Source organism: Oncorhynchus masou, chromosome 9, assembly GCF_036934945.1.
Source record: "Oncorhynchus masou masou isolate Uvic2021 chromosome 9, UVic_Omas_1.1, whole genome shotgun sequence".
Classification (NCBI taxonomy): domain Eukaryota; kingdom Metazoa; phylum Chordata; class Actinopteri; order Salmoniformes; family Salmonidae; genus Oncorhynchus; species Oncorhynchus masou.
The window spans coordinates 60,865,392-60,876,782 of record NC_088220.1 but is presented as its reverse complement, the minus strand read 5'-3'; the positions used below and the strand labels follow the sequence as shown (position 1 = coordinate 60,876,782).

The 11,391-nt window shown below is 60.1% G+C and overlaps 1 protein-coding gene across 6 annotated transcripts in view; it reads left to right on the top strand.

The window, feature by feature from the left end:
* The window catches only part of LOC135546378 (BCAS3 microtubule associated cell migration factor-like), a 363,062-nt gene that overhangs the window by 232,606 nt on the left and 119,065 nt on the right, over positions 1-11,391 (top strand). The gene's annotated exons all lie outside the window — the stretch shown is intronic.

Here is an 11,391-nt window from a genome sequence, read left to right as displayed (position 1 = left end):
ATCCTAGATCAGAGAAGACAAGGAAATATTCCTTCTATATACTGAGCACACAGAGACAATATATCTGATATGGGTATGTCTGACCAGAGAGGACATAGTGATTATTATACTGATCCTAGGTCAGAGCCTCGTCTCATTCTCCTAGGTCGTCAACAGTCATTAGAGCCTTTCCACTTTCCGCCCACATCCACAACAACATGCCGTCTCTGTTCTTGTTCCGTCTTTCTTCTTTTTCTCTGCTGATCTCTCTCTGAATGACATGTTGTGCTGTGCAGTGACCATGAAGAGCCACCGGCTGCCTGTCACAAAGAGGTTCCACAACCTCTGGCCTTGTTTGTTTGCCTTACACTGTCATCCACTGCCAACACTCCAACTGCCAATCGGTCCATAGAAATGCTTTCATTGGAGGAGTTATAGTTTAAGTTTCACGCCAAAGCACGCTGCCAGACCCCATGCTGTGTGTGAAGCTGAGACACACATCCTTCCTACACACACACACCCTCAGGCTCTCCTCCACACCACGCTTCCTGTCCCCATCACACACCTTCAGGCTCTCCTCCACACCACGCTTCCTGTCCCCATCACACACCTTCAGGCTCTCCTCCACACCACGCTTCCTGTCCCCATCACACACCTTCAGGCTCTCCTCCACACCACGCTTCCTGTCCCCATCACACACCTTCAGGCTCTCCTCCACACCACGCTTCCTGTACCCATCACACACCTTCAGGCTCTCCTCCACACCACGCTTCCTGTCCCCATCACACACCCTCAGGCTCTCCTCCACACCACGCCCTGTCCCCATCACACACCTTCAGGCTCTCCTCCACGCCACGCCACCTGTCCCCATCACACCCTCAGGCTCTCCTCCACACCACGCTTCCTGTCCCCATCACACACCTTCAGGCTCTCCTCCAACACCACGCTTCCTGTCCCCATCACACACCTTCAGGCTCTCCTCCACACCACGCTTCCTGTCCCCATCACACACCTTCAGGCTCTCCTCCACACCACGCTTCCTGTCCCCATCACACACCTTCAGGCTCTCCTCCAACACACCACGCTTCCTGTCCCCATCACACACCTTCAGGCTCTCCTCCACACCACGCTTCCTGTCCCCATCACACACCTCAGGCTCTCCTCCACCACGCTTCCTGTCCCCATCACACACCTTCAGGCTCTCCTCCACACCACGATTCTTGTCCCCATCACACACCTTCAGGCTCTCCTCCACCCACGCTTCCTGTCCCCATCACACACCTTCAGGCTCTCCTCCACACCACGCTTCCTGTACCCATCACACACCTTCAGGCTCTCCTCCACACCACGCTTCCTGTCCCCATCACACACCCTCAGGCTCTCCTCCACACCACGCTTCCTGTCCCGTCACACACCCTCAGGCTCTCCTCCACACCACGCGTTTCCTGTCCCCATCACACCCTCAGGCTCTCCTCCACACCACGCTTCCTGTCCCCATCACACACCCTCAGGCTCTCCTCCACACCACGCTTCCTGTCCCCGTCACACACCCTCAGGCTCTCCTCCACACCACGCTTCCTGTCCCCATCACACACCCTCAGGCTCTCCTCCACACCACGCTTCCTGTCCCCATCACACACCTTCAGGCTCTCCTCCACACCACGCTTCCTGTCCCCATCACACACCTTCAGGCTCTCCTCCAACACACCACGCTTCCTGTCCCCATCACACACCTTCAGGCTCTCCTCCACACCACGCTTCCTGTCCCCATCACACACCCTCAGGCTCTCCTCCACACCACGCTTCCTGTCCCCATCACACACCTTCAGGCTCTCCTCCACGCCCGCTTCCTGTCCCCATCACACACCCTCAGGCTCTCCTCCACACCACGCTTCCTGTCCCCATCACACACCTTCAGGCTCTCCTCCAACACACCACGCTTCCTGTCCCCATCACACACCTTCAGGCTCTCCTCCACACCCACGCTTCCTGTCCCCATCACACACCTTCAGGCTCTCCTCCACACCACGCTCCTGTCCCCATCACACACCTTCAGGCTCTCCTCCACACCACGCTTCCTGTACCCATCACACACCTTCAGGCTCTCCTCCACACCACGCTTCCTGTCCCTGTCACACACCCTCAGGCTCTCCTCCACACCACGCTTCCTGTCCCTGTCACACACCCTCAGGCTCTCCTCCACACCACGCTTCCTGTCCCCGTCACACACCTTCAGGCTCTCCTCCACACCACGCTTCCTGTCCCCATCACACCCTCAGGCTCTCCTCCACACCACGCTTCCTGTCCCCATCACACACTTCAGGCTCTCCTCCACACCACGCTTCCTGTCCCCATCACACACCTTCAGGCTCTCCTCCAACACACCACACTTCCTGTCCCCATCACACACCTTCAGGCTCTCCTCCAACACACCACGCTTCCTGTCCCCATCACACACCTTCAGGCTCTCCTCCACACCACGCTTCCTGTCCCCATCACACACCTTCAGGCTCTCCTCCACACCACGCTTCCTGTCCCCATCACACACCTTCAGGCTCTCCTCCACACCACGCTTCCTGTACCCATCACACACCTTCAGGCTCTCCTCCACACCACGCTTCCTGTCCCCATCACACACCTTCAGGCTCTCCTCCACACCACGCTTCCTGTCCCCATCACACCCTCAGGCTCTCCTCCACACCACGCTTCCTGTCCCCGTCACACACCCTCAGGCTCTCCTCCACACCACGCTTCCTGTCCCCGTCACACACCCTCAGGCTCTCCTCCACACCACCCTTCCTGTCCCCATCACACACCTTCAGGCTCTCCTCCACACCACGCTTCCTGTCCCCATCACACCTTCAGGCTCTCCTCCACACCACGCTTCCTGTCCCCATCACACACCCTCAGGCTCTCCTCCACACCACGCTTCCTGTCCCCATCACACACCTTCAGGCTCTCCTCCAACACACCACGCTTCCTGTCCCCATCACACACCTTCAGGCTCTCCTCCACACCACGCTTCCTGTCCCCATCACACACCTTCAGGCTCTCCTCCACACCACGCTTCCTGTCCCCATCACACACCTTCAGGCTCTCCTCCACACCACGCTTCCTGTCCCCATCACACACCTTCAGGCTCTCCTCCACACCACGCTTCCTGTACCCATCACACACCTTCAGGCTCTCCTCCACACCACGCTTCCTGTCCCCATCACACACCCTCAGGCTCTCCTCCACACCACGCTTCCTGTCCCCGTCACACACCCTCAGGCTCTCCTCCACACCACGCTTCCTGTCCCCGTCACACACCTTCAGGCTCTCCTCCACACCACGCTTCCTGTCCCCATCACACACCCTCAGGCTCTCCTCCACACCACGCTTCCTGTCCCCATCACACACCTTCAGGCTCTCCTCCACACCACGCTTCCTGTCCCCATCACACACCTTCAGGCTCTCCTCCAACACACCACACTTCCTGTCCCCATCACACACCTTCAGGCTCTCCTCCACACCACGTTTCCTGTCCCCATCACACACCTTCAGGCTCTCCTCCACACCACGCTTCCTGTCCCCATCACACACCTTCAGGCTCTCCTCCACACCACGCTTCCTGTCCCCATCACACACCTTCAGGCTCTCCTCCACACCACGCTTCCTGTCCCCATCACACACCTTCAGGCTCTCCTCCAACACACCACACTTCCTGTCCCCATCACACACCTTCAGGCTCTCCTCCACACCACGCTTCCTGTCCCCATCACACACCTTCAGGCTCTCCTCCACACCACGCTTCCTGTCCCCATCACACACCTTCAGGCTCTCCTCCACACCACGCTTCCTGTCCCCATCACACACCTTCAGGCTCTCCTCCACACCACGCTTCCTGTCCCCATCACACACCCTCAGGCTCTCCTCCACACCACGCTTCCTGTCCCCGTCACACACCCTCAGGCTCTCCTCCACACCACGCTTCCTGTCCCCCGTCACACACCTTCAGGCTCTCCTCCAACACACCACGCTTCCTGTCCCCATCACACACCCTCAGGCTCTCCTCCACACCACGCTTCCTGTCCCCATCACACACCTTCAGGCTCTCCTCCACACCACGCTTCCTGTCCCCATCACACACCTTCAGGCTCTCCTCCAACACACCACACTTCCTGTCCCCATCACACACCTTCAGGCTCTCCTCCACACCACGTTCCTGTCCCCATCACACACCTTCAGGCTCTCCTCCACGCCACGCTTCCTGTCCCCATCACACACCTCAGGCTCTCCTCCACACCACGCTTCCTGTCCCCATCACACACCTTCAGGCTCTCCTCCACACACGCTTCCTGTCCCCATCACACGGCTCTCCTGTCCCCATCACACACCTTCAGGCTCTCCTCCACACCACGCTTCCTGTCCCCATCACACACCTTCAGGCTCTCCTCCACACCACGCTTCCTGTCCCCATCACACACCTTCAGGCTCTCCTCCACACCACGCTTCCTGTACCCATCACACACCTTCAGGCTCTCCTCCACACCACGCTTCCTGTCCCCATCACACACCCTCAGGCTCTCCTCCACACCACGCTTCCTGTCCCCGTCACACACCCTCAGGCTCTCCTCCACACCACGCTTCCTGTCCCCGTCACACACCCTCAGGCTCTCCTCCACACCACGCTTCCTGTCCCCATCACACACCCTCAGGCTCTCCTCCACACCACGCTTCCTGTCCCCATCACACACCCTCAGGCTCTCCTCCACACCACGCTTCCTGTCCCCATCACACACCCTCAGGCTCTCCTCCACACCACGCTTCCTGTCCCCATCACACACCTTCAGGCTCTCCTCCACACCACGCTTCCTGTCCCCATCACACACCTTCAGGCTCTCCTCCAACACACCACGCTTCCTGTCCCCATCACACACCTTCAGGCTCTCCTCCACACCACGCTTCCTGTCCCCATCACACACCTTCAGGCTCTCCTCCACACCACGCTTCCTGTCCCCATCACACACCTTCAGGCTCTCCTCCACACCACGCTTCCTGTCCCCATCACACACCTTCAGGCTCTCCTCCACACCCGCTTCCTGTCCCCATCACACACCTTCAGGCTCTCCTCCACACCACGCTTCCTGTCCCCGTCACACACCCTCAGGCTCTCCTCCACACCACGCTTCCTGTCCCCGTCACACACCCTCAGGCTCTCCTCCACACCACGCTTCCTGTCCCCGTCACACACCCTCAGGCTCTCCTCCACACCACGCTTCCTGTCCCCATCACACACCTTCAGGCTCTCCTCCACACCACGCTTCCTGTCCCCATCACACACCTTCAGGCTCTCCTCCACACCACGCTTCCTGTCCCCATCACACACCTCAGGCTCTCCTCCACACCACGCTTCCTGTCCCCATCACACACCTTCAGGCTCTCCTCCAACACACCACGCTTCCTGTCCCCATCACACACCTTCAGGCTCTCCTCCACACCACGCTTCCTGTCCCCATCACACACCTTCAGGCTCTCCTCCACACCACGTCCTGTCCCCATCACACACCTTCAGGCTCTCCTCCACACCACGCTTCCTGTCCCCATCACACACCTTCAGGCTCTCCTCCACACCACGCTTCCTGTCCCCATCACACACCTTCAGGCTCTCCTCCACACCACGCTTCCTGTCCCCATCACACACCTTCAGGCTCTCCTCCACACCACGCTTCCTGTCCCTGTCACACACCCTCAGGCTCTCCTCCACACCACGCTTCCTGTCCCCGTCACACACCCTCAGGCTCTCCTCCACACCACGCTTCCTGTCCCCGTCACACACCTTCAGGCTCTCCTCCACACCACGCTTCCTGTCCCCATCACACACCTTCAGGCTCTCCTCCACACCACGCTTCCTGTCCCCATCACACACCTTCAGGCTCTCCTCCACACCACGCTTCCTGTCCCCATCACACACCTTCAGGCTCTCCTCCAACACCACACTTCCTGTCCCCATCACACACCTTCAGGCTCTCCTCCACACCACGTTTCCTGTCCCCATCACACACCTTCAGTCTCCCCACACCACGCTTCCTGTCCCCATCACACACCTTCAGGCTCTCCTCCACACCACGCTTCCTGTCCCCGTCACACACCTTCAGGCTCTCCTCCACACCACGCTTCCTGTCCCTGTCACACACCCTCAGGCTCTCCTCCACACCACGCTTCCTGTCCCCGTCACACACCCTCAGGCTCTCCTCCACACCACGCTTCCTGTCCCCGTCACACACCTTCAGGCTCTCCTCCACACCACGCTTCCTGTCCCCATCACACACCCTCAGGCTCTCCTCCACACCACGCTTCCTGTCCCCATCACACACCTTCAGGCTCTCCTCCACACCACGCTTCCTGTCCCCATCACACACCTTCAGGCTCTCCTCCAACACACCACACTTCCTGTCCCCATCACACACCTTCAGGCTCTCCTCCACACCACGTTTCCTGTCCCCATCACACACCTTCAGGCTCTCCTCCACGCCACGCTTCCTGTCCCCATCACACACCCTCAGGCTCTCCTCCACACCACGCTTCCTGTACCCATCACACACCTTCAGGCTCTCCTCCACACCACGCTTCCTGTCCCCATCACACACCCTCAGGCTCTCCTCCACACCACGCTTCCTGTCCCCATCACACACCTTCAGGCTCTCCTCCACACCACGCTTCTTGTCCCCATCACACACCTTCAGGCTCTCCTCCACACCACGCTTCCTGTCCCCATCACACACCTTCAGGCTCTCCTCCACACCACGCTTCCTGTACCCATCACACACCTTCAGGCTCTCCTCCACACCACGCTTCCTGTCCCCATCACACACCCTCAGGCTCTCCTCCACACCACGCTTCCTGTCCCCGTCACACACCCTCAGGCTCTCCTCCACACCACGTTTCCTGTCCCCGTCACACACCCTCAGGCTCTCCTCCACACCACGCTTCCTGTCCCCATCACACACCCTCAGGCTCTCCTCCACACCACGCTTCCTGTCCCCGTCCACACCCTCAGGCTCTCCTCCACACCACGCTTCCTGTCCCCATCACACACCTCAGGCTCTCCTCCACACCACGCTTCCTGTCCCCATAACACACCTTCAGGCTCTCCTCCACACCACGCTTCCTGTCCCCATCACACACCTTCAGGCTCTCCTCCAACACACCACGCTTCCTGTCCCCATCACACACCTTCAGGCTCTCCTCCACACCACGCTTCCTGTCCCCATCACACACCTTCAGGCTCTCCTCCACACCACGCTTCCTGTCCCCATCACACACCTTCAGGCTCTCCTCCACACCACGCTTCCTGTACCCATCACACACCTTCAGGCTCTCCTCCACACCACGCTTCCTGTCCCCATCACACACCTTCAGGCTCTCCTCCACACCACGCTTCCTGTCCCCGTCACACACCCTCAGGCTCTCCTCCACACCACGCTTCCTGTCCCCGTCACACACCCTCAGGCTCTCCTCCACACCACGCTTCCTGTCCCCGTCACACACCCTCAGGCTCTCCTCCACACCACCCTTCCTGTCCCCATCACACACCTTCAGGCTCTCCTCCACACCACGCTTCCTGTCCCCATCACACACCTTCAGGCTCTCCTCCACACCACGCTTCCTGTCCCCATCACACACCCTCAGGCTCTCCTCCACACCACGCTTCCTGTCCCCATCACACACCTTCAGGCTCTCCTCCAACACACCACGCTTCCTGTCCCCATCACACACCTTCAGGCTCTCCTCCACACCACGCTTCCTGTCCCCATCACACACCTTCAGGCTCTCCTCCACACCACGCTTCCTGTCCCCATCACACACCTTCAGGCTCTCCTCCACACCACGCTTCCTGTCCCCATCACACACCTTCAGGCTCTCCTCCACACCACGCTTCCTGTACCCATCACACACCTTCAGGCTCTCCTCCACACCACGCTTCCTGTCCCCATCACACACCTTCAGGCTCTCCTCCACACCACGCTTCCTGTCCCTGTCACACACCCTCAGGCTCTCCTCCACACCACGCTTCCTGTCCCCGTCACACACCCTCAGGCTCTCCTCCACACCACGCTTCCTGTCCCCGTCACACACCTTCAGGCTCTCCTCCACACCACGCTTCCTGTCCCCATCACACACCCTCAGGCTCTCCTCCACACCACGCTTCCTGTCCCCATCACACACCTTCAGGCTCTCCTCCACACCACGCTTCCTGTCCCCATCACACACCTTCAGGCTCTCCTCCAACACACCACACTTCCTGTCCCCATCACACACCTTCAGGCTCTCCTCCACACCACGTTTCCTGTCCCCATCACACACCTTCAGGCTCTCCTCCACACCACGCTTCCTGTCCCCATCACACACCTTCAGGCTCTCCTCCACACCACGTTTCCTGTCCCCGTCACACACCTTCAGGCTCTCCTCCACACCACGTTTCCTGTCCCCGTCACACACCTTCAGGCTCTCCTCCACACCACGCTTCCTGTACCCATCACACACCCTCAGGCTCTCCTCCACACCACGATTCCTGTCCCCATCACACACCTTCAGGCTCTCCTCCACACCACGCTTCCTGTCCCCATCACACCCCTCAGGCTCTCCTCCACACCACGCTTCCTGTCCCCATCACACACCCTCAGGCTCTCCTCCACACCACGCTTCCTGTCCCCGTCACACCCTCAGGCTCTCCTCCACACCACGCTTCCTGTCCCCATCACACACCCTCAGGCTCTCCTCCACACCACGCTTCCTGTCCCCATCACACACCCTCAGGCTCTCCTCCACACCACGCTTCCTGTCCCCATCACACACCTTCAGGCTCTCCTCCACACCACGCTTCCTGTCCCCATCACACACCTTCAGGCTCTCCTCCAACACACCACGCTTCCTGTCCCCATCACACACCTTCAGGCTCTCCTCCACACCACGCTTCCTGTCCCCATCACACACCCTCAGGCTCTCCTCCACACCACGCTTCCTGTACCCATCACACACCCTCAGGCTCTCCTCCACACCACGCTTCCTGTCCCCATCACACACCTTCAGGCTCTCCTCCAACACACCACGCTTCCTGTCCCCATCACACACCTTCAGGCTCTCCTCCACACCACGCTTCCTGTCCCCATCACACACCTTCAGGCTCTCCTCCACACCACGCTTCCTGTCCCCATCACACACCTTCAGGCTCTCCTCCACACCACGCTTCCTGTACCCATCACACACCTTCAGGCTCTCCTCCACACCACGCTTCCTGTCCCCATCACACACCCTCAGGCTCTCCTCCACACCACGCTTCCTGTCCCCATCACACACCTTCAGGCTCTCCTCCACACCACGCTTCTTGTCCCCATCACACACCTTCAGGCTCTCCTCCACACCACGCTTCCTGTCCCCATCACACACCTTCAGGCTCTCCTCCACACCACGCTTCCTGTCCCCATCACACACCCTCAGGCTCTCCTCCACACCACGCTTCCTGTCCCCATCACACACCCTCAGGCTCTCCTCCACACCACGCTTCCTGTCCCCGTCACACACCCTCAGGCTCTCCTCCACACCACGCTTCCTGTCCCCATCACACACCCTCAGGCTCTCCTCCACACCACGCTTCCTGTCCCCATCACACACCTTCAGGCTCTCCTCCAACACACCACGCTTCCTGTCCCCATCACACACCTTCAGGCTCTCCTCCACACCACGCTTCCTGTCCCCATCACACACCCTCAGGCTCTCCTCCACACCACGCTTCCTGTCCCCATCACACACCTTCAGGCTCTCCTCCACGCCACGCTTCCTGTCCCCATCACACACCTTCAGGCTCTCCTCCACGCCACGCTTCCTGTCCCCATCACACACCCTCAGGCTCTCCTCCACACCACGCTTCCTGTCCCCATCACACACCTTCAGGCTCTCCTCCAACACACCACGCTTCCTGTCCCCATCACACACCTTCAGGCTCTCCTCCACACCACGCTTCCTGTCCCCATCACACACCTTCAGGCTCTCCTCCACACCACGCTTCCTGTACCCATCACACACCTTCAGGCTCTCCTCCACACCACGCTTCCTGTCCCTGTCACACACCCTCAGGCTCTCCTCCACACCACGCTTCCTGTCCCCGTCACACACCCTCAGGCTCTCCTCCACACCACGCTTCCTGTCCCCGTCACACACCTTCAGGCTCTCCTCCACACCACGCTTCCTGTCCCCATCACACACCCTCAGGCTCTCCTCCACACCACGCTTCCTGTTCCCATCACACACCTTCAGGCTCTCCTCCACACCACGCTTCCTGTCCCCATCACACACCTTCAGGCTCTCCTCCAACACCCCACACTTCCTGTCCCCATCACACACCTTCAGGCTCTCCTCCAACACACCACGCTTCCTGTCCCCATCACACACCTTCAGGCTCTCCTCCACACCACGCTTCCTGTCCCCATCACACACCTTCAGGCTCTCCTCCACACCACGCTTCCTGTCCCCATCACACACCTTCAGGCTCTCCTCCACACCACGCTTCCTGTCCCCATCACACACCTTCAGGCTCTCCTCCACACCACGCTTCCTGTCCCCATCACACACCTTCAGGCTCTCCTCCACACCACGCTTCCTGTCCCCGTCACACACCCTCAGGCTCTCCTCCACACCACGCTTCCTGTCCCCGTCACACACCCTCAGGCTCTCCTCCACACCACGCTTCCTGTCCCCGTCACACACCCTCAGGCTCTCCTCCACACCACCCTTCCTGTACCCATCACACACCTTCAGGCTCTCCTCCACACCACGCTTCCTGTCCCCATCACACACCTTCAGGCTCTCCTCCACACCACGCTTCCTGTCCCCATCACACACCCTCAGGCTCTCCTCCACACCACCACGCTTCCTGTCCCCATCACACACCTTCAGGCTCTCCTCCAACACACCACGCTTCCTGTCCCCATCACACACCTTCAGGCTCTCCTCCACACCACGCTTCCTGTCCCCATCACACACCTTCAGGCTCTCCTCCACACCACGCTTCCTGTCCCCATCACACACCTTCAGGCTCTCCTCCACACCACGCTTCCTGTCCCCATCACACACCTTCAGGCTCTCCTCCACACCACGCTTCCTGTACCCATCACACACCTTCAGGCTCTCCTCCACACCACGCTTCCTGTCCCTGTCCACACCCTCAGGCTCTCCTCCACACCACGCTTCCTGTCCCCGTCACACACCCTCAGGCTCTCCTCCACACCACGCTTCCTGTCCCCGTCACACACCTTCAGGCTCTCCTCCACACCACGCTTCCTGTCCCCATCACACACCCTCAGGCTCTCCTCCACACCACGCTTCCTGTCCCCATCACACACCTTCAGGCTCTCCTCCACACCACGCTTC